Raw genomic sequence first — 20,547 nt, forward strand, 5'->3', positions numbered from 1 at the left:
AAGATAAAGTAGATTATTAGGGAAATAAATAAATATGGGAATGTGCAGGCTAGTACACCAGAATTTCCTTTCATTCAAAATCACAACCCTGAAGACAACAACTTTTTACTGAATCAGTTGCAGCCAGAAATGGCAAAAATGACAGGAGGAAGATGTGGTACCTTTACAAACTTACAAACTACATGGCCTCTCAGTCTGATTATAAGAACACAGACCTGTAAATCTGAATGTGTTTCTGTTGTCAGCTTGCCTCAGATTTGCCTTAATATATCACTTTTCTGGAACTATTTCATTGTTTCACAATGCTCTGCAATGAAAAAGAAACTGATGAATGAGAAAAATCATGGCAAGGATGAAATTCTCTGACCTGTGGTCTGCAGGAGGTCATGTTGGCTGATCATAATCTATCAAAACAGTAAATGTACCACACATTCTTTAGGTGTTTCAAGGATCAGTGGCAATGCAATTTCCAAAAATTTACAGTGGTACCTTGTGTGCTGTGAAAAGATCACAGCTCCTCACATTATTGAACTTGTCGTGGGGTGGCTGAAATGGGTCAGCAAGTTAAATACTATATCCTCAGAAGCTCCAAAAAAAACCCAGAATAACTGTTTCTGCTCCTAAAGAAAGCACTAGCAGCCTACCTTTACTGTTTGGGAGATCAAGAAGGGAGAGACATATGTTCTCATTTTGTTTAAACCTTTTCAAAGTGTTTCCTAAGTTTAAAATCTGTGGTATATTCAACAGAAGTACCAATGCTATTGAAGCAGTCCTGTATTTGATCCCCTCTACAGTCCATTGCTGCTGCTAAGGGTAGCATTCAGGAAAAGAAAGTCAAGCCTAAAATAGATTTCCTATCAAAACTGCTTTCCTATCTGTTCAACTGCTTCAGTTAAGAATGTGATTTATTTTTACATATTATGCACAGACCATTTGAACCTTTGGTGTAGGTAGGACCATGCCATTATATGTATGATAATACCAGTATAGCCTGTTCATTTCTGTCGTGATTTAAACCCAGTCAGACAGCTTGTGCACTCACTCCCAGTGAGTGGTGCCAGCCTGGAAGCAGTTGAGGCCCGTGTTCCCCCCCGGGGCTCCCCCCTTCCCTGCTCCCGGAGGGATGAGGATGAGAATTGAAAGAATGCAACTCCCATGGGCTGAGACAAGAGCAGTCCAGCAACCGATGTACAACACAAATCACCACCGCTACCACCAACGACAGCAAAGATAAGAGAAAACAACAAGGGAAGAGAATACAATACCATTCACCGAAAAACGAGTCTGACTTAGAAGACCCCGTGTCCTTCCGGGTAACTCTCCGTTACCTTCTGGGCATGATGTGCTGTGGTATGGAATACCTCTTTGGTTAGCGCTGGTCAGGTGTCCTGTCTGCTTCCTCCCAGCTTCCCTTCCTCCCTGGCAGAACATGAGGCTCACAAAGTTCTTGGCCAAACCAAAACGTCATTGTTACCAGCTCTGTTCCCAGCCCAAAAGTCAAAACACAGCACTGCACCAGCTACCAAGAAAGAGAAAAATGACTGCTACTGCTAAACCCAGGACAATTTCCCTTTCTGCACATTTCTGCACTGGAATCAAGTATCTTGATATAATCATTCTATATCATTATAGCTGAGTTTGAAAAGTGGAAGACGGGATATGAATTTAGTTTTACTACTTTAAATTAACCTGCATATTTAAAGCAACACAAACTATGTTTAGACAGGGCTTCGGGCCTTGGAGAATTATAAATATGAGTAATTTACTGTGTCTTTTGTGTAAATTGTTCCAAGAGCAAACTCCAGTCCTTGCCCAAACCCCTAATTAATGAAAACCAGCTAACTCTGATTATCATGTAGGACACAGAAAGTGTATAGAAGAGATTCCACTTGGATTTTAGCTGATGTGATAGAGCACCTATAACCTTGGTTTCCCCTTGCTGAGCTAAAGCAAAGGTGTTTCATCATAATGGGAATTATTCCCAAGTCAATTTTCACAAGATTTTTCTCTTTCTCTTTCCAATCCATATGATCACAGTTAGATTTAGCAATGAGGAAAAAAATGAACCTTTGATTTACCATGAGTACATTTTATTATTTTCTGACTCAGAAGTGACTGAAAAAATTTTGTTCTGCCTTTACAACATTCAAGTGCTTTTCTGCAGAGAAAAAGTGGGGAGATGTTACGCTGAGGAGATAGATGTTTTAAAAGTTTTGCACATGACAGAATGCAATTAAATTGGAATGAAAATAATAACAACACAGCATTTGAATAAAAATACATATCCCAAAGCACTTCACAAGTAGGTCAATATCATTATAACCATTTGATTGTTGCTTACTTTAGCAGGAATGGTTTAAGAATGAAAAATAGTTTAGTGTAGTCTCTCTCACTTTGTAGCAGTTCTACAAAAGTGATAGCATAGAGCATCCTGGCACATGCAAAGCCCAGCCAATGCTAAATTTCATCTCCAGCTGCACAGAAATATTGATGTTATTTTTAGTGGGTTTGTCTAGTAATGTAAACATTAGAAACCAGAATAAAATAGAGATAGGATACCAGCATTCAGCTTATTTTCATCATTAAGTCACTCCAAGATCTAGATGTAGTATTCAAGTCTCCTTGAAGCTGTGAGATGCAGAGATGGGATGGGGGGATGGGTATGTACACTCTGCAAGACTGGATCATTAATGAGCAGAACATAAGAAATCATATAGGGAAAAGGAAGCCAGCTTTTCATACCCACATCAGTATTCTTACCCTACAGAAAGCTTCCATTAGACGATATTTAACTCAGATAATTACCCTTCTAGCTGACATTATCCATAGGAAATCACAATTTTACTATGCCAAAAAGAAGCTAAATGGCTAACTCTATTTCAGTCCATACGCTTCAACTGATTTTCCAACTGATAATTTAAGGCAGAATATTCTACCCAGTCTCCATGCAATTGCATGTTTCTGTGTGGATGGAATCCTTCCTTTCTTTATTCTTTATACTTGATTCTCCAAGAAACAGATAAAATTATATCTTTGAAGATGCTGTTTAATGGCAACGTTTTTGTTTTTATGCATTCCCTGGGTCTCAAACTCATTAAATTCAGAGATCTCGCCTCTCCCTTTAGATTTACAAGCTACGAAGTATAAGTTTCACTCATATGCCTCCAAAGAGAAACATCCTTAGCTGGGAGCAAGCCTTCCTGCTCTGCTGGAGGACCAAAACACTGGGGTGTGGGTCACCCATTCTGCCATACAGACATTGCACCATATTGTCCCAGTTTCTGGGCACCACAGTCCCTCTTCACTGTCAGCTGCCTTTCCTCGGGCTTTGGGCTTTACTTTGTCTGCACCCCTATTTTGTTTACAGTTCTCGTGGTTTAAACCCAGCCAGACAGCTCGTGCACTGGTGCCGGGCAGGAGGCAGTGGAGGCCTGCATGTTACTCCCCCCCACCCCCAGGGGCTCTCTGCTTCTCCGGGCCCGGACGGATGGGGAGCAAAATTGAAAGAATGCAACTCCCACGGGTTGAGACAAGAACAGTCCAGCAACTGATGTACAACACAAATCACCACCGCTACTACCAATGACAATAGTGATAAGAGAAAATAACAAGGGAAGAGAATACGATACCACCCCCCAAAAAACGAGTCCTCTCAGAAGACCCCCCATCCTTCCAGGTAACTCCCAGTTACATCCTGGGCATGATGTGCTGTGGCATGGAATACCTCTTTGGTTAGTGTTGGTCAGGTGTCCTGTCTCTGCTTCCTCCCGGCTTCCCCTCCTCTCTGGCAGAGCAAAAGGCTCACAAAGTCCTTGGTCAGGGTAAAAATTACTTAGCAACAACTGAAAACATCGGTGTTATCAGCACTGTCCCCAGGCTGAAAGTCAAAACACAGTGCTCCACCAGCTACCAAGAAGGAGAAAAACTGACTGCTACTGCTAAACCCAGGACAACAGTTTAGCTTTGGCTGTCCTCCCTTCCAGCATTGTAGCCCCAAGCTTCTAGAGCACAGAATATAATTCTAAACTTTCTCAGAATAGAAATGTAAAAATGCTTTGTCTTTAGGAAGACAGCATTAGCATGACGCATGGTTGCTCCGTTCCTTGGGATCTTTGGGGGAGGAACCAAAACTTTAGCATTGCAGTTACCCAATATAGGATTGTCATCCATTTCAGAATCTCAAAGTCTTATTAAAAAGTAAGTACATATTTATGACATTGTTTATGCTTGTGTGCTCCTATGACTAAGTTTAGAGCATTTTGTCATTGGACTTCAAATATTTTTATTTTTCCAGTTCTAACATTTGCTATTCCTGGAAAATCATCCCAAAAACTCCATGGCTATAATCAGGCTAATGACATATCTGCACCAGATTAAGTACCTCTCCTTTTCTGCCTGTCACTATGTTGCTTGGTGCTAGGATGTATTTTAGTTTCACTAGCAAAGAATATTAAACTTTACTCAGGTTTGAGCAAAAGATCTCCAAGGGAAATGCTGGTCTGATATGTAATGAGCATATATGGATTAGTTTGATGTATGTCCGATGTCCTTGTTACTAAAGCAGAGTTCACATTCGCAGCAACTGAAACAATCTAGCATTAAGAGTTTGAGGTGTAAAATTTCCTCAGTTTGTCCTTTTCCCTTTATATCATCCGTTGCCTATCTCAGTCTTAAGAGCATCTTGTTCAACACACAGTACAATATGAAGTGTAAAACCTGACTTATGTTTGCTTTTAGTCATTTAAAAAAAAAAATACAAAACAAATTTTTCAGACCATAAAAGCAATGAACATGCATCCCAACAAACCTTACATTAGATAATCACATATATTTGATTAAAGGACAGCATACCAGGTACTTTCTAGACTAAAAACAATATACCAAGTATTTTCAATTGCATTTTATTCTTTTTCTTTCTACAACTACTGAATATTTCTCAAGTGCAGATGTTTTCATTCAGACAGGTGAAAGTATTATACAATATTGTGTATTAGTTAGCCTACCTTTTTCAGCATGACGTTGCTCTTTCAGAATGTCTTCAGTACCTTCTCCTTGTTTATTGCAACAAACATAAAGGAGGCTTAATTTCTTGTGCATTTTCTGCTGCATCCCTAACCTTGAATCTTATTTGCAATTAAGTCTCATTCTACTTGGCTTGCGATACGAACCTCACCCTTGTTATATTCTGAAAAATAACTTCGCTTTTTCTGATGTTTTCCCTCATATTTGATATTTGTATTCTTAAACTTCAATTCTTCTTTTCCTTTGCCTTTTCTTTTCCTTTGCCTGTTTTGTTTTCCTGATGCCTTAAAAAATCAAACAAACTTGGGCAACTGACAACTTTCTGGTATGTTGGAACTACTGCCTGGTATAATGGTGTGGGTTTTTTTTCTTAGAATTCCCTCTATTCAGTTGTGTTGTCTCTTGTATTACACTTAGCTAGTAAGCTTACCAGAACACTCATTAACGTCCTATGGGTACAGCACCTAGGACAACAAGGCAATGATTCAAGCCTGAGATTTTTTCAGATCTGTAATAACAACAGTAGCAAAACCAGATACAGTGTAGATGTATACTGCTCAGACATTTTTCTCATAAAAAGTCGAAAATTTTTGCCATACTGTGCATAGGGTTCTGACTGAAAGTATGTAATTTCTTAGTGCACTGCAGCTGCACCCATTCCCTTTCCTCTCCTCTTGAAATGATGAGTTCTTTCACTTTATCATCTCTGCTCCTGGCCAGTTTGAGTTTTTTTATTCTACCAGTAGTGCTGGTCACACTTGCATCCAGCCACTTCTCCCATAGATAGACAGGTTTGTGCGTTCTTCCTAGCTGTCCCTTTCCTACTTCTAGTTTTCTAGATTGAAATATTTTTGTCTTCTTTGTAACTTTTGCAATCTTTTAAAACAAGTTTGCACTGTGATAGTCTGAACAGAATTAACCAAAACATCCATAAGGAAGGGAAGTGGAGAGAAAAAGAGAGGGAAGGGGAAAGGAAAAGGGAAAGGGAAAAAGAAAGCAAAAAGAAAAAAAGGAAGAGGCAAGAGGGAAGGGGAGGAAGAAGGGAAAGGGGAAAAAAGAAGAGGAAGAGAAAGGGGAAAGGGAAGGAAATTCCTGTTAGTACCTGTTATTTTGTTTATCTTAATAACACCCCTCTTGGTCTTTATACAAAACCTGATTTGACTTTGGTGTTGGCCTTGCTGTGAGAACAGCTAATTGAACCAGAGAACATCCAGAAGCCCCTTCCAGTTTAAAATTTTCTGAAATTCTATAATTGGGATAACAATCATGAAAAGATGGATCTTGTTTTGGTATGAAATTCTGAGAGTGGTTAAAATTATTGTTTTAGTCTCCATGGGTGGGGTTTACTCCATTCAACTTAACACACTTAATGTCCATGTCTAAGCTAGTCACTGGAGAGGAAGAATCATCTCCAAAATTGCTTTCTGTAACCTGATTAGATGTCTAGTTTGAGCTGAAATGGTCACTTTTTTCTCTCCAAGATCAATATAATGCCATGCAACCAACCTCTGACACTTGAGCTGAGAAAGATGAATTTCAGAATAAGATGAATAAGAATTACTTATTTTGTGGGCACATACACCCTTTGATGAGTTATATTTTCCTGGTGATAACTTTTTACCTTCAAGCTGACTGCATCTTCCCCCAGAATGTTAAAGGAACAAATCATACATTTGAAATGAGACATAATAGAAACATTATACCAAAGCATAAAACCTAGTATAAAAAATGACAACCCATATTCTTTTGTGATAACTTTTCTCACTGACAAAACTGGAGGAGAAATAAAAAGAGTTTAAAAGAACAGCTTGCTAGTAACAAGCCCCAAAACCTCTCTAAGGAAATGGAAATGTTATTTGATGTTACAAGTCAACGCTGCATTGTTGACAGAGCTCTCCCTGCCAAGCATCCATTTCCATTTATTATGTTTTTACAAATGCTGAACAAACCATCCAAGATCATATTGGGACTTAGAGCACAAGGTTATCATTAATAACAGGGCATTAACAATGTGCTAAAACATTACAAAACTGCTGAAAAGAACTTGTGACCTGAGTGTGCTCTGGGTTCAATGAGAGCATTAAATTCTTCATGTGGTTAGGCTCTTAAGAGATACGTACTATTAATGACAACAAGAAACCATGTCTGAAGAAGCTGTTTGATAGAGAGGCTTATTTGGCATTATGATGTAAGGAAATCATCACTGAAGCCTTCTATATACACTAGCAGAGCACAGGCTAGCTCTGACTCAGGTAATGGCTGTCAGTCTATATTTGGAATATTAAATATTACATAGTCTGGCCCACCAACTACTTTCTTGCTTCAGTAATTGCCGTGTCAAAAAAAAAAAAAAACACTCAGGATCTTTGTTTTCATTATTTTAAACCACTGTAATTTCATTTTTTCCCTTTTCAAGCAGTGCTTAGGGATCATTGAATCATAGAATAGTTGGGATTGGAGGGGGTTTCTGGAGATTGTCTAACAGGGTCAGCTAAGGCAGGTTGCTTAGGACTATGTCCAGTCTCATTTTGAATAACTCCAAGAAATGAGACACCAGGACATATCTGGGCAACCTGTTCTTGTTTTCAGAAAGGCTGTTAAAAATATAAAGATTAAATTCTTATCTCTGCTTCAGTAAAAAATCCTATGCACCACAACTTTCAGTTTGAATTATGAAGTGTAAGAGGCAAACATGTCCTCCCTGAAGCTCAAGTTCACTTTGCAACTTATTTACCCGTGCTAATCAGTCAATAGATTTGCAGAAATGTTGTGTTGATTTCCCCTCTTTTTAACTTTGCAATTTCTGTTGGTTGCCAAAAGGAATTAAATAAAGTGGAGCTCTGAGGGCTGACGTACTAATCAAAAATAACAGGTGTTTTCCCTTAAAATGCTGTCAGGATCCCAGTTTCTGGGCTCCCTGCAGTCTCAGAAAGTGAATGCGACTTCTGCTCACATAGGAGACTCATCTTGCTCAGGAAATATCTAAGTGCTGCCTGGGAAGCTACAATGTCAGTGAAAGCAATTGAAGAAACTCTCACTATATCTTGGAAGTTGCATCAAGTCCTGACACTTGATGGCATGTGGCAGGTCAATGGGACCTTAAGCCAGCAGATATTCAACTCTACTTCATGGAGCAGCATCAGCTGCAAACGCCTCCATTTGGTCCAAACATCTTGCCAATTAGATAAAAACACAAAGGTTCACAAGGTTTGTGGATTACGCCTGGTAGGTTTTTTCCAGCTGAAGCTACTTAAATGAACTCATGTCAAATGACAATTGAGAGAAACTCTTTCCAGATGAAGTTTCAAAGAATTTGTTTCAGGAAAAAAAAAAAATCCAAAGACCAAAAAAAACCCAAAAACGTCTCATGAAACAAACAAACCAACCTGAAGGCTGCTGACTCCCTTAAGCTCTTCACATACCTCACCATTATTGGCCAAATTCTGTTCTCATCCTCAGCTGTAAAAGCAATGAAGGGGTAAGTTTTAGCCCTACAAGTTCAAGGAAAATCTTCCCTCTGGTTTCAGTAAAATCAATATTTTACTGACTTTTACTCCTTACATTTTTATTCTTGTTTGGACAAAAGTTCAGTTTGTGGATCTGAAAGCATTTCAAAGCTGTGACTGTGTTTCACGATATGTTTTAGATGCCAGTAAATACTACTTAGGTCTTTCAGTGCTTGTGGAAACTGTCCTGGGTTGTGAGTCTACAGCAGAACCAGAAACAGAGCTCCAAACAACTGAATTCCAGGTTCCCTCATTAAAAGGGAACATGAACTATTACATGTCAACACTACTGCCTTTGATTTATTAAGGCCTAGAAGGCCTAGCTGTCAAGTCTTTTTTTTTTTTTTTTCTTTTTTCCCCGACATGGACACTTTTCTAGCCAGTTTTACAGAACTTTTCCCTACCAAGTGCTACAGTGTGGCAGATTGGAATTGATATTAACAGTAGTCTCTGATTTAGGTTCCTCCTGAGAAGCCACAGTATTTTCTCAGACAAAAATACAAGAGTACAACACCACCAGAACTGAAAGGCATATGTGAATATACTTAGAAATTTGACCTATTTGGAAAGATAACTTTACTGAGTATGATCAAGCAGATGTACTTACGTGTTATAGTGAGAAGTACAGTAAAGATATGAGAAAGGAAGATTCAGGCAAAACCTGGACAAGGCTAGAATATGATTGAAAGCAACAAGGGGAGAGAAGAGAAAGTTTCTTCATCATATGGTAGAAGGAACATCTTGTGTTACACTGAAAACTCATGTCCTCCCAAGGAGACAGGTTCCTACATTCCTTGTGAGCAGAAAGTACTAGGAGGTGGCTCTATCTTAATTTCTTTCTTCTTACTTACAGCAGTGTAAAGAAAGGACCCTGAATTTTGGCTAGCAGCACAATACAACTCTGGAAGTTTTAAAGCATGTAACTGTCCTTAGAATCCAGACTGAAATCTCCACACACAAAATAAGTTAAAAAATCACATTTAATATCAACAGGATGTTTTCAATAAGAGTGTGTGAAACATTGAAATATACTATTTTTACAAGCAGCAAAAAACTTACTGGAAGTCAATTAGGTTTTGTTTAGTTTTTCAAGAAGTCATCACTGCTGTATTCAAATACCTTTGAAAATATTCATTTTAAGCACCAGACCATCTGATAAATGCCCTAATAAAAAAGGCTTTACTAAACATGAAGCAAATCCTCATAAGTCTAAACTGATATTTATTGTGTTTCTACAGCTGAGCTTCAAAATTGCACTTTTTTTACTTTTACACTGGAGTCTCAGATTGTGCTACACATCAGCAATAATTGTCACTGCTTTTGCTGTAGCTGAGGAAGACAAGAGGATTCTTTGTATGCCTCTTTTATGACATTGTCAATATATTAATACAAGTTATATGAACAAACCTAAAGAGACAAAGAGCTGTTTGTTATGTTATTATACAGGGGTGAAAGCACAAATCTTAGGGAAAAAAATCCAGTAGGGACTGCAGCCGAACAAAAGGTCTAAGTAAGTCAGGCTTTGACACCTGATTATAAGCAAACCCAGCAGTGTAGCCGTGCAGGGATTCCCTTCTTCTGTTTGCAGACAAGGATTAAATGAGAAGCAGTGAGATAACAAGGGAGTGTGCATGCTTAATGATATGCTTATTTTTTCTACCAGTTGCTAATCTGCAGCTCTGGTGATGATTGCAATTTCATCTCCAGAGAGACGCTATTCAGAAACATCAAAATGGCATTCAACTGAGTACCTTGTGTTTCCTTAAGTGTAAGGCCAGATTGTTCAGACTATCAACCACTAAAGGGGGACGACCTCCTATTTTATCCTGCTCTTTGCCCCTTCCTGAGTGATGCCAGACAGCAAATGGCAAGAGGAAGTTAGGATCCAGCCTACTCACCTGATAGGCTGTAAGAAGAGTACTTGTCTGCAGGAGGAGCTGGTCTGTCAAACCTCAATTCATCAGTACAAGTGTATGGCTGCACATAGGAAAACAGTGACTCAGTGTGTGAACAGAGCACTGGCAGTTCCCCTAAGAACAGGTAGAGAAGCAAAAAAACTTCAAATTAGGCCAGCAAAACCCTGCAAATTAGGCCTTGCCTTATTTTATTGTTTGCTTTTGCAATAAAGCAACACAGAGCTGCCACCTACCCATGTCAACCTACAGATATGTGAGGACACTTCCCACCTTCACTTGCCACAACCCAGACTTTTAATCTCTGTTGCCTTGTAGAAATCAGTTCACTGTCTACTGTATGCAGGTGCTGCTGATGATACAAACTGCAGAATCCACTGATAATCACAACTTTATGGACATGGCTCAGCAACTTTAAACTAGCAACTTCAAGAACTATTGAGAAATTAAACCAAATCTGTACATCTTGGGTGAGTTCCTGGTGGAAGCTACATATTCTGCCTGCTGATAAATAAAGGTTTCTGTGAAAGACACTTTCAAAATTAAATCTGGTGTCAGTTCTTTCTTTGTGAATGTGCTCCTAACTTGAGTACGTTAATACCTCTTGTCCAGATGGCAATTTTGGGGGGCATGAACTCTCCCCAGTTTTTAAGAGCATCGCACGCCCTATATAAGCGCACCTTCATACAAGATACCCTACATTCTTTGAAGTACCCATTCATTGCATGAATCAGAGTATACAGTTACTGCCAGATTCAACCCAAAAGATTTGCACCTACACGAGAAAACAAAGTCACTGCACATATGGGCAGAGTGTGCTGACAGACTTTAGTGAAACAGAAAAAATATTTATTCTCTGTATTTATTCTCTGTATTAATACAGAAAAAAGACATTAATAGGTACAGAAATCACCACAGATCTTCGTTGGTTGAAGCTTGGTGACCTGTATGAAGACCTCTTGCCTCCCTCAGAGACTGAATATTTCCTGGGGTTGTAGTGGTCTGTATCACGCCTGCTGAGCAAACCAAAAGTCCCTTAAAGCTCAGTGGTGAATTAATCATGCTTGGGCCACCCGCCAGTATAAAATTAGAATGGTGTGTGATTTCTGTGTGAATTGCACATGAAGCATAGATGTTATTTGTATGTTAATAGCTGTGCAGCCTTTTGCTTTTCTTATTTGCGCCCTGTGCTTTGTCCAGATGCAAGCAGGTAAAGTGACCCACATTCTCTTGACACATCGCACATGGCATTGCCCAAGCACAAAGTGTGCAATCAGTTTTTTCCCCACTGCATACAAACACAAACACAGAGACAACCTTAATCACACCACCTGGCAAAGGAGCAGCCTCCCCTCCTCCTGGGCTATCTGGCAGATGGCACAACAGCAGCACAGTTTCACAGCTCCAGGACCAAAGTAACAGCTGCTGGATTACCGCACACTTTCTAGAGCTTTAATCTTCGAAGAAATTCTGGATATCACCTGGCTTCCCCTTTCCTCCTGTCATTCACAGAGAAGGCAGAAGCCTCAGAAAACAAGATTATGCAGGCCCTTAGCACAGCCTGAAGCCACAATGTCAGCAAGGATAAAGACAATATAGTTAATGGGTGAAATATGTATAAGGGCGCAGTCCTTCAGAATAAAGATTTTTGAAGATAATTACAGGGGCAGGAAAATTGGATTGAGAAAGATTTTAACAGAGAAAATATTTTAGTTTATCTAAAATGTTACCATTGAAAACGTTACAGGATGAGTTGATCGTATTTCATGTGCAATCTGAAAACATGGAGAGTTGTCTGAAAGATTATTAAATAACTGTAGAGAAGGAAGCACTTTAAAACCAAATTATCATCTCCTCTTCCCTATATGTGACTACCATTTCTGGAGCTCATTTGTCATTAGACTAAATGGTTGTGGACAAGGATCATCTTTTAACAAACTCCAGATCCAAAATGTATTTCCAGTGAGCAGACATAAAGCAGAATTTACATTAAAATATGTAACTGAGCCATGCTTCATTTCTTTTGTGACTCACATTTTAGTTATATTAAGGGCTAGACTGCCATGGCTGGTGTAATCACAACATCATATTATTAATGAACTTTCCATTATCAATGGACTTTAATTATCATTAGAGATCTTGGTCTCATTTGATCTGAAGTAAATGCATAGTAACTTCAAGGAGTTTGAATGAAATATTCCATCACTGCATTTTTGCAGAGGTATTCAGGGTCATGACTCAAATTTAAGCTGGACTGCTTAAACCCAGGATAGGAAGGAAATGAGTTGTTTGAAAGCTGGTAAGATTTTCCTCAGTGAGATCCAAACAAGACCTGATTGCATAAATCTGTGCAATTTTATTCTTAATTATCCAAGATCTAAAAGAAAAAACCACAAAACCTCCCATTTCGTTTGCTTTAGGTTTAATTTTTCTCTTATACACTTCTTCAATTAAATGGCAATGTTAATATTTTTTTCTGTTACAAATGGTCTCAAACTATCGTTGATATGTAGTTAAATTGAATTATTAAAAGTTTATTATCAAAGGTCTCATCCTAGTATTGAGAGGGTTTTTTTTTCTGAAATGTAAATGTATACTCCAAAAACTTGATGCTTTCAATCACTTAGCCTTCTAATTTATTTCTGTAGTGGCTGAACTTCAACAAATGCACCCTTTTCCTGCCTCTTTACAACTAACAATAGACACAAGAATATCAAGAAACTTCTAAAACAGCCAAAAAGAATATATTAAAGTCCAACCACACAGACAAAATTATTGTTTCACCCATCTACTAACAGCCAGATTTAACCACGCTCCAATAAAATACTTTTAATATACAAGAAGCCCTGAGAATACTGGAGGCAGATTCAGTGCTTGTCCCCATTTCCCTGAATTGAAGGAAGCTGCTAACAGGAAAATTTCATTTCCTTTTCATTAAGCAGCTGCTGGCTTTCTGAGCTGGCCGATACAGGGAGGATATGGACTAGGATGAAGACATCAAGGACAGCCATTTCACCTAGTTGATGTTTTCTTATTTAAAAATAAACACAAAATGATTATTAGAGATAGTTTAAGACTGGAGATATTTTAATGAAAAATATGCCCCCATTTAAAATAATAGAAATGTTCAAATTTTGTAAGATGCTCTTATTTTGAAGTGCATTTTTTCTCATCTGGGAAGTCCACTATCTTCTTGCCATCCACATTCATGATACTCTGTCACAAAGCTTTGTGTTTGCTCTGGAGAAGGTGGCTACACACTATATTTAAAGACTTACTTGCATTAGGTACTTGTTGAAAGGTTAACTGGAGATGCTTCTCATTAGGATGCCTTGCTTCCCCAGCCAGTGTTTACTGTGACTTGCATGGCACTCGAATCCTCTTTGGAAAGAGTTTTCTGTGATGCCAAATATATTTACCTATGGTGCAACTGATACATACAGATATTCATTCCTATCCCACAGGAAGGAGAATACTTTTGTCAAGCCGTTCTGCTGGCACCTCGTGCTTCTTTGCTATATAATTGGGTTGTCTGTTTGCTTCTGCTTCAGGGTCATCGTGACCAGGTTCAAGAGCCTCGTGCAGGTGCTAGCATGCCACCATGCACTGTTCAGTGAGACTCCAGCACACACAAAGTTCGTGCATCCCATCCATGGTATCCCTTACTGTTGATTGGTCACTCATAAGCATGGTCTCCCAATGGGGTCCCTGACATCCCAACCCACTGGGAACAGCCATGCTTCCCAGTATGGCTGAGTTCTGGATGGCAGGGTGTGGATGCATGTTTGTGAGCTCAGTGAAGGAGCAGAGGGAAAAACAGACAGAGGGACACCCTTTATAGTGGAAAAGAGCAGTGGCTGAGCAATGCAGGGGTATCTGTGAGATCAGTCACATAATTCTGAGAGATCCCACTCCTGTGCTCAATGAATAACATGGTGCAACAATGACTGGGACAACAGCGACACTGGGTTGTGTCTGCTACATCTTAGCAGACACAGAGGAAGACAAGCCCAAGAAACATGATGAAACATCGTGTTCATCTACATTTATGAAAAATATTGCATTTTGTTTTCAAAAAGTTAGTACCTGTTTTGTGCAAAGTTGACAGAATAATGCAGGGTTTTCTCATGTGTTTAGTATTGTTCATGGATCCTTCACTCTGCCAGAAGGGGGATTTTCCTTGCACATTAGCATTTTAGTTTTTCTAAAGCATTTTTCAGCATAATTCTTCCCCATTTGAAATCATGGCTCAGGTATCTTCTCCAAAGGAAAAAAAAAAAAAACCCACAGTCAATAGAAACATAGATATGGAGGAGATAGCTTATATGATTGATCTAGCTGTTTGCCGACAAAGAAAGCCATGCAACAAGTGTTTAATAAAAAATGCACAGATCACTCACAACATCCACGGAACACTTCCAAACACTCCAGGAACAGATTGAAGGCGGTAAAAAGTTCCAAAATTACAGGTAATATTCATACACCAGCCCACATCTTCTGCCCCCTTCTTTACCCCATCTTCCAAATGTCAATTCTATCAGAAGCCTGTGAAGCAGATATTAGATAAGTAGCCTTTGTTTCACTTTTGATATACAAGGCCTTTCCCAAAGTTAAATCTCTGCCTTTCCTTTGCATTGTTTGTCAAGGATACATAGAGAGAGGGATAATATGAAATAATCTTAGTTTGGAGCACACTGAGAGGTCACTGGGAACTGCAGACTTATTATTGTTGGCCTGATGCCAATGCTGCTGAAATAATGCTTGTCACATTTCTTTTCCTTATGGAAGCTGAGACTTTGTAGCATCCATGCAGTGGTTGTTTTCATTAAAGGAACTGTCTAACTTTTCTCCATGGGAGGAATAAGAACTCAAAACTTTTTGTCTTTAATGAACTTATCCAGAGAGAGGAGGGAAACATAAAGATGAGGAAGAATGAGATTTAGACAGTTGTTCAGAAAAAGGCAAAAATGACCTTACATCATAATTATCACATTAATATATGTACAGCCAATGTAATACAAGTGTCTTTAGGTGACCATGAACCCAGAACTGCAGTTAGAAGAGCAGAGGAGCAGAACTCCACAGGATATCTGACCTCCTTTTTTCAAACATGTGGAAATACTTTGCGGGCTGCAAAGCTGTGAAGCAAGAATATTCTGGTCACGAAAAGACAATGCAGTAAGCATGTATGCCTCATGCAACAGCTGTAAATCATTTGGTGTGACACAGAAAGCCCACACAATATACAGCACTACCAGCTTTCTAGCTTCATTTACCCTTGAGCTACATTTAGGTTCTTATCTCCAGTATACTGTAAAATAACACTGGGTATTTCTCCAAATCCAAAGGGGCTGATGAGGAATTCTAACTGCTTGAATTTAATTGAGTCTGCAAATGCCATGCTTCCTTTTCCTGAAAACTTGACATTCTTGACTGGGGAGGGGAGACCCCAGGAGAGTTAATTTACTTTTTTTGTTTTTTCTTTTCCTTTAAGCATGATGAGAACTACAACGCCCGAGTCCTCAGCAATTAACGTTACCAATTTACAGTTATTTATTAGTGGCTGGATTCTGACGGTGTGTGTATTAAGAGGGTGTGTGTAAGAGAAATTAGCACTCAGTAGTGTAGACAGGAAACTCTTAATAGTGCCAGATACGCATTTTTCCCACTCAGGAGGAGAAAGACAGTGTGCTCCCTGCAAAACCGTGGCTTTGAAAGTGGAGTTATTCATCTTTCTTCTACTTAGTACAAGCTCACCTAGGAGTTAGTGTCCAGTTTCTAAGATGCTGTAAACCCACACATTTGTTTAGGCTGCCCTTTTGGGACACAGTGGCTTGCAGTAGTTTCATCCACTGCTCATTTATTTTTTACTCCAAACTGCCTTTTACCACAGTGCCCACTCTTCTGTTAATGTAAGTTATGAAAGGTTTTTAATCTGTAAAGTGAGTAAATAAAGTGACTCAAAAAAGAATCTTTGAAGAGAATGAGTAGTGCTTACTTGAGTTGACTTTGCTGAAAAGTGGTTTTGTTGGGTTTTTTTTTCCTGGGAAGAACAGGGTAAGCCCTGAAAAGGTATGATTCAGCATAAGGCAAGGGTTACTCCATGGCTTTTAATACACCATATGAGTTAATAAATAAACCAATTGAAAATATAATGAAAATTAAGTGTAATCCTTAGCAAATAAAATACTTGACTACTTTGAACTGACCTTAGTATATTCTGACTTTCCTATTTTGTTCTTTGCTTTTAATAGCCTAGAACCCTCTACAGTTACTTAGAAACCATAGGTGCATTGAGAATAGCCAGGCATCCATAGTAAAGATCAGATTTGTCCAGCATCTTTCAAGAATGGTTTAGAAGTAATTGAGTCTCCTTTGGGACCAGGGAATGGAAAAGAAGCCCTCTCAAGCTCACTTTCGTCTTGTTATCTTGTTTATTGTATTATCCTGAGTCAGTTTAGATGTAACACAAAAGAAAGCAGACTCTGTCACATATTACTTCTCTTTCTCTACTCTCTCAACTTACACTCAGATAAAAGCAGCTAAGACTGCAATTCTTTGATTTTATTCTAGAAGCTAGATTCTTTAGGGGTAAGTAAGTACCAGTGATTCTTGTTAAGTTTTAAGTTTGGAGTTCATCTTATAGCCATAACCTTCTGTTGGCCAGAGTGATTGGGTGCCTCGTTATGAAACCTTAGTCTTGCCTGTGGGCAGCTGGGCTCAAACAGGCATAGCTCAGTATGGGAGTTACACCCCATCCATCGTTTTTCTCCAGGTCAGCTCAAACCATGTTAGAAGGTCCTGAGTTCAAAGAGGAGTGTGAAGAAGAGGGCTGTTGGGTGAGCGAAATAGTTAAATGATGTGACTAGAGATATGAATGAATGCTGATGGATTTCTCTTCTTACTCTAAAAATGAGTTAGAAGACCAACATGAGGAGGGAATATAGCAGAAACTATGTAGAAACCAGTCTGTTCCTCATGAAATCTGTAGGGCTGAAGTGGGAGGGCTGGGTTGGATGTTCTGGAAGAAAAGATAAAAATACTATCATGCTTCTAGGGAGATTTTATACTACTTTTGTTACTGTTGTTCTCATTACTAATATATTGCTCGTGGAAGGAAACATGAGTTAGCTTTCCACCTGTCCTCCTAGAGACAGATATGGCATTCAAAAAAGAGGGAAGTTCAAAAGATGCCTGTATGTCTGTAGAGAAGCCTAAACCCCAAAACTACTTGCAGCTGCCATGGTAACTACATTTATAATAAAATGAATACATGAGACACACATAACATTTCCTTTTCTTTTGACCTGCTTGCTTTTCCTATAACACTTCCCATCTCACCAAGGTCAGACTTGCTTGTGAACATCTCAGCCCAGGTGTTTTGCCTTCCTTACCTTTTCTTGAGAGCCTGCCCTCCAGCCCAGATATTTCCTTAGGGGTGGGTTCTCAGCTGTCCTGGAGCATTTCCACCTGTTTACTTTTAATTCTGCTGCAATAAAATCAGCATACTATGATGTCCCCTTCTTGGTACAGCTGTTTCTTTGATGCACTTCTGTCAACACTGTCCTTTCCTTCCATACAACCCAGATTTGGGGCTTTCAAGTGCTGGAAGGATAAGGGGAAGCGATTATGAGGTGTTAAGAGTTTTGTGTTTGATTTTCTGAATGTTTATGTATAGGCAACTAGCTGAACTAAAAGACCTCAAGAGTTTGCTTTTGCTTAAGAACATTCAATTGAGTTACCTCTGAACCATCAGGGCTCAAAATGCTTCCGCCTACGTCCAGAAATAGGGAGCTTTAGCTGAGAGGCAGAGAGAAGGAGCGTAACTGTCTAGAGGCCAGGGTTAGCATACGCCTATGTAGCCTTTTCTTTGTAGCTTAAAAATTGCGACCTTAATGGGAAATAGGAAGTCATCATGTGATGCAGTGTGGGGATGTGACCCACAGCAAGTGAAGGAAGCAGCATCACTCCTTACCATCAGGGCCACACTGTGTGCCAGCAACAGCAGCACAGCGTACTGGCAGAACTGACTTGTTCTGGCACAGGCAAAGGCCACCAGGAGTGAAGGACGAGCATCAGGACAGACCTTCCTGTCTGTGAACCTTGCAATAGGAAGCTCCAGGGCTGCTTTCAACATGCCTATCCTTCCTGTGCTGCTCCCCAAGCTGCAGCACCAGCTGCAATTAATCTTCTTTTATGCACTGCTCTGATCTAGCAATTGATCTTGCAGGCTACAGAAGACTTAAGCAACTGTTTTACAGTGAAAATACCACTGAAAATCAGTATGATTACTGTCTATGGGCTGGCCTTCATCTCATTTGAGCCTCACCTTCTAAGTTTTTATCCCACAGGGATTTTTCTTTTTAAGCTTTTTTTTTTTTTTTTTTTTTTCCTTACTATTTTTTGTAATCTACATGTGGAGCTCACTTTCAATTTCCCAGCTGGTGAGAGGAAGTACAAGGGTATAGCAGGCAGGGCAGCCCTGTTTCCTTACTCTACGTATTTTCGTAATGAGTCCAGCAATTGAACTAGCTCAAATAAAGGTAGCTAGTTAACTTGATTGATGACCAATTTTATTCTACAACATAAAGGTCTGAGAAAAGAATTGTCTTTTGATTTACCTACATTATAAATTTAATGTTGTCAGAAAAATGTCTAAAAGATATGAGAAATACTATACCAACATTCAATAAAGGGAGACTGTCAAAATTTGAGTAAAATGAATTTATTGCATGGTTTTAAACAAAAGAAACTGAGAATAACTACTGAAGAGTTGAAACTTTCTTTTGATATGTTTTTTAATAAATATTTCACTTTTTTTTAAGCTGCCCAATATCTTTTATTGGGAGGAAGGGATTAATTTCCTTCTTTTTTCCTTTGAATGAGAAAATAATACAAGAATTAATAGTTTCCTATCAAGATGACATGGTGGTTTTTTGGTTGTTTTTACTTTAGCCTTTGAGTGTAAAAATTGATTTGTCTCCTAGCTACAAGTAAAAGTTGAAAGAAAGTACAAAGTTTACAGGCAAATTTTAAACTAGGCATTGGTATCAGAGAACTCAAATACTTGCAAGTGCCAAATTTCACGCTATAAATAAAATTTACAAAAGAAAACAAACACACATGTGTTTGTAGTTCTGACATTAGTGCACTGTTTTGTTCTTATTTTAGGAAAATCATATAAACACATGGGATACAAATTCTAGAGGACAAAGTGACAAATAAGAGCAACTAGTACAGAGAAATAGAGCTCGTGAGTGCTAAGGCAGGAACCTGCCTCCTACTTCTGCTTGGAGATGTGCTGCTGCAGTAACATCTGTTCCTGTAGCACTCATGCAGGGCTTGTTTGCACACCCTTTGGGGGTGATATCAGGTGCTGTGATGTTACGTATCTGAAAACACACTGCCTTTCTTTGGTTTGGAGGGAGAAAACAGTCCCAGACAGGCAAGAGTCTGATGGCAGCACTTTTCCTCAGGCTCCTCAGCTGCAGGTTGCTGTGCTCCTGCTTCGGCTGGCTGTTTTCTCACCCGCTTCCACCAGTTGCCTGTCTGGGCCTGCAGCTCTCTCTGGCACGTGCTGCAGCCTCCACAGGGATTAGGATGCATCCCCCACAAATGTCACATCAGCCATGTCTGTCTCTTCCAAACACTGTGTCTCTTCTGTTTTCCTGCAGTTTCTTGCACAAGAGAAGAGACTTTCCCAAAACGTTACTGGCATTTCTTGTGAGCAAACAGATGTTGTGCTGAAATCCCACCCTCTCCAAGCCTGCGTGCCGGCTGTGGGCAACCCAAATGCCTTTTCTCCAGCTCAGGGGTCACCTACCTGCTTTGCACAGGCATTCCTGCTTCTTATTGATTTTTACACTGTTGCCAGGCCTTTTAACTTTGGATTATTAGCAACAAAGTTTAACCTTTTCCCATCCCGTGGGAATAAGCTTTTTCAGCAGCTATACAGCACAACTATTTTGGTATTCAGGAGGAATTTTTCCTCCACAACAAGGGAGCATGCAGAACACAGCATTAAAGAGGCTTTACTGCCTGCAGAACACACTGCAGTGAATTTCTGATCTTAGCCTGACCAAATGAACATTAATATAATTTGGCCT

General features: G+C 39.4%; 1 long non-coding RNA gene across 2 annotated transcripts; it reads right to left on the reverse strand.

Annotated features, from left to right (window-relative positions):
* Window positions 1–215: 215 nt before the first annotated feature.
* LOC133214601 (uncharacterized) lies at window positions 216–20,318 on the reverse strand. 2 transcript variants are annotated; one of them, XR_009726172.1, is made up of 3 exons: window positions 19,796–20,318; window positions 10,427–10,505; window positions 216–307 (listed from the first exon to the last, which is right to left on the reverse strand). It is a non-coding gene; the product is annotated as an uncharacterized LOC133214601 (long non-coding RNA). The 2 variants fall into 2 exon arrangements; XR_009726171.1 differs by lacking the exon at window positions 216–307 and adding an exon at window positions 5,744–5,857.
* Window positions 20,319–20,547: the final 229 nt, after the last annotated feature.

Source organism: Neopsephotus bourkii, unplaced genomic scaffold (genome assembly GCF_033783945.1).
Source record: "Neopsephotus bourkii isolate Nb327-2 ecotype Australia unplaced genomic scaffold, CSIRO-AGI_Nbou_v1 NB_908, whole genome shotgun sequence".
NCBI lineage: Eukaryota > Metazoa > Chordata > Aves > Psittaciformes > Psittacidae > Neopsephotus > Neopsephotus bourkii.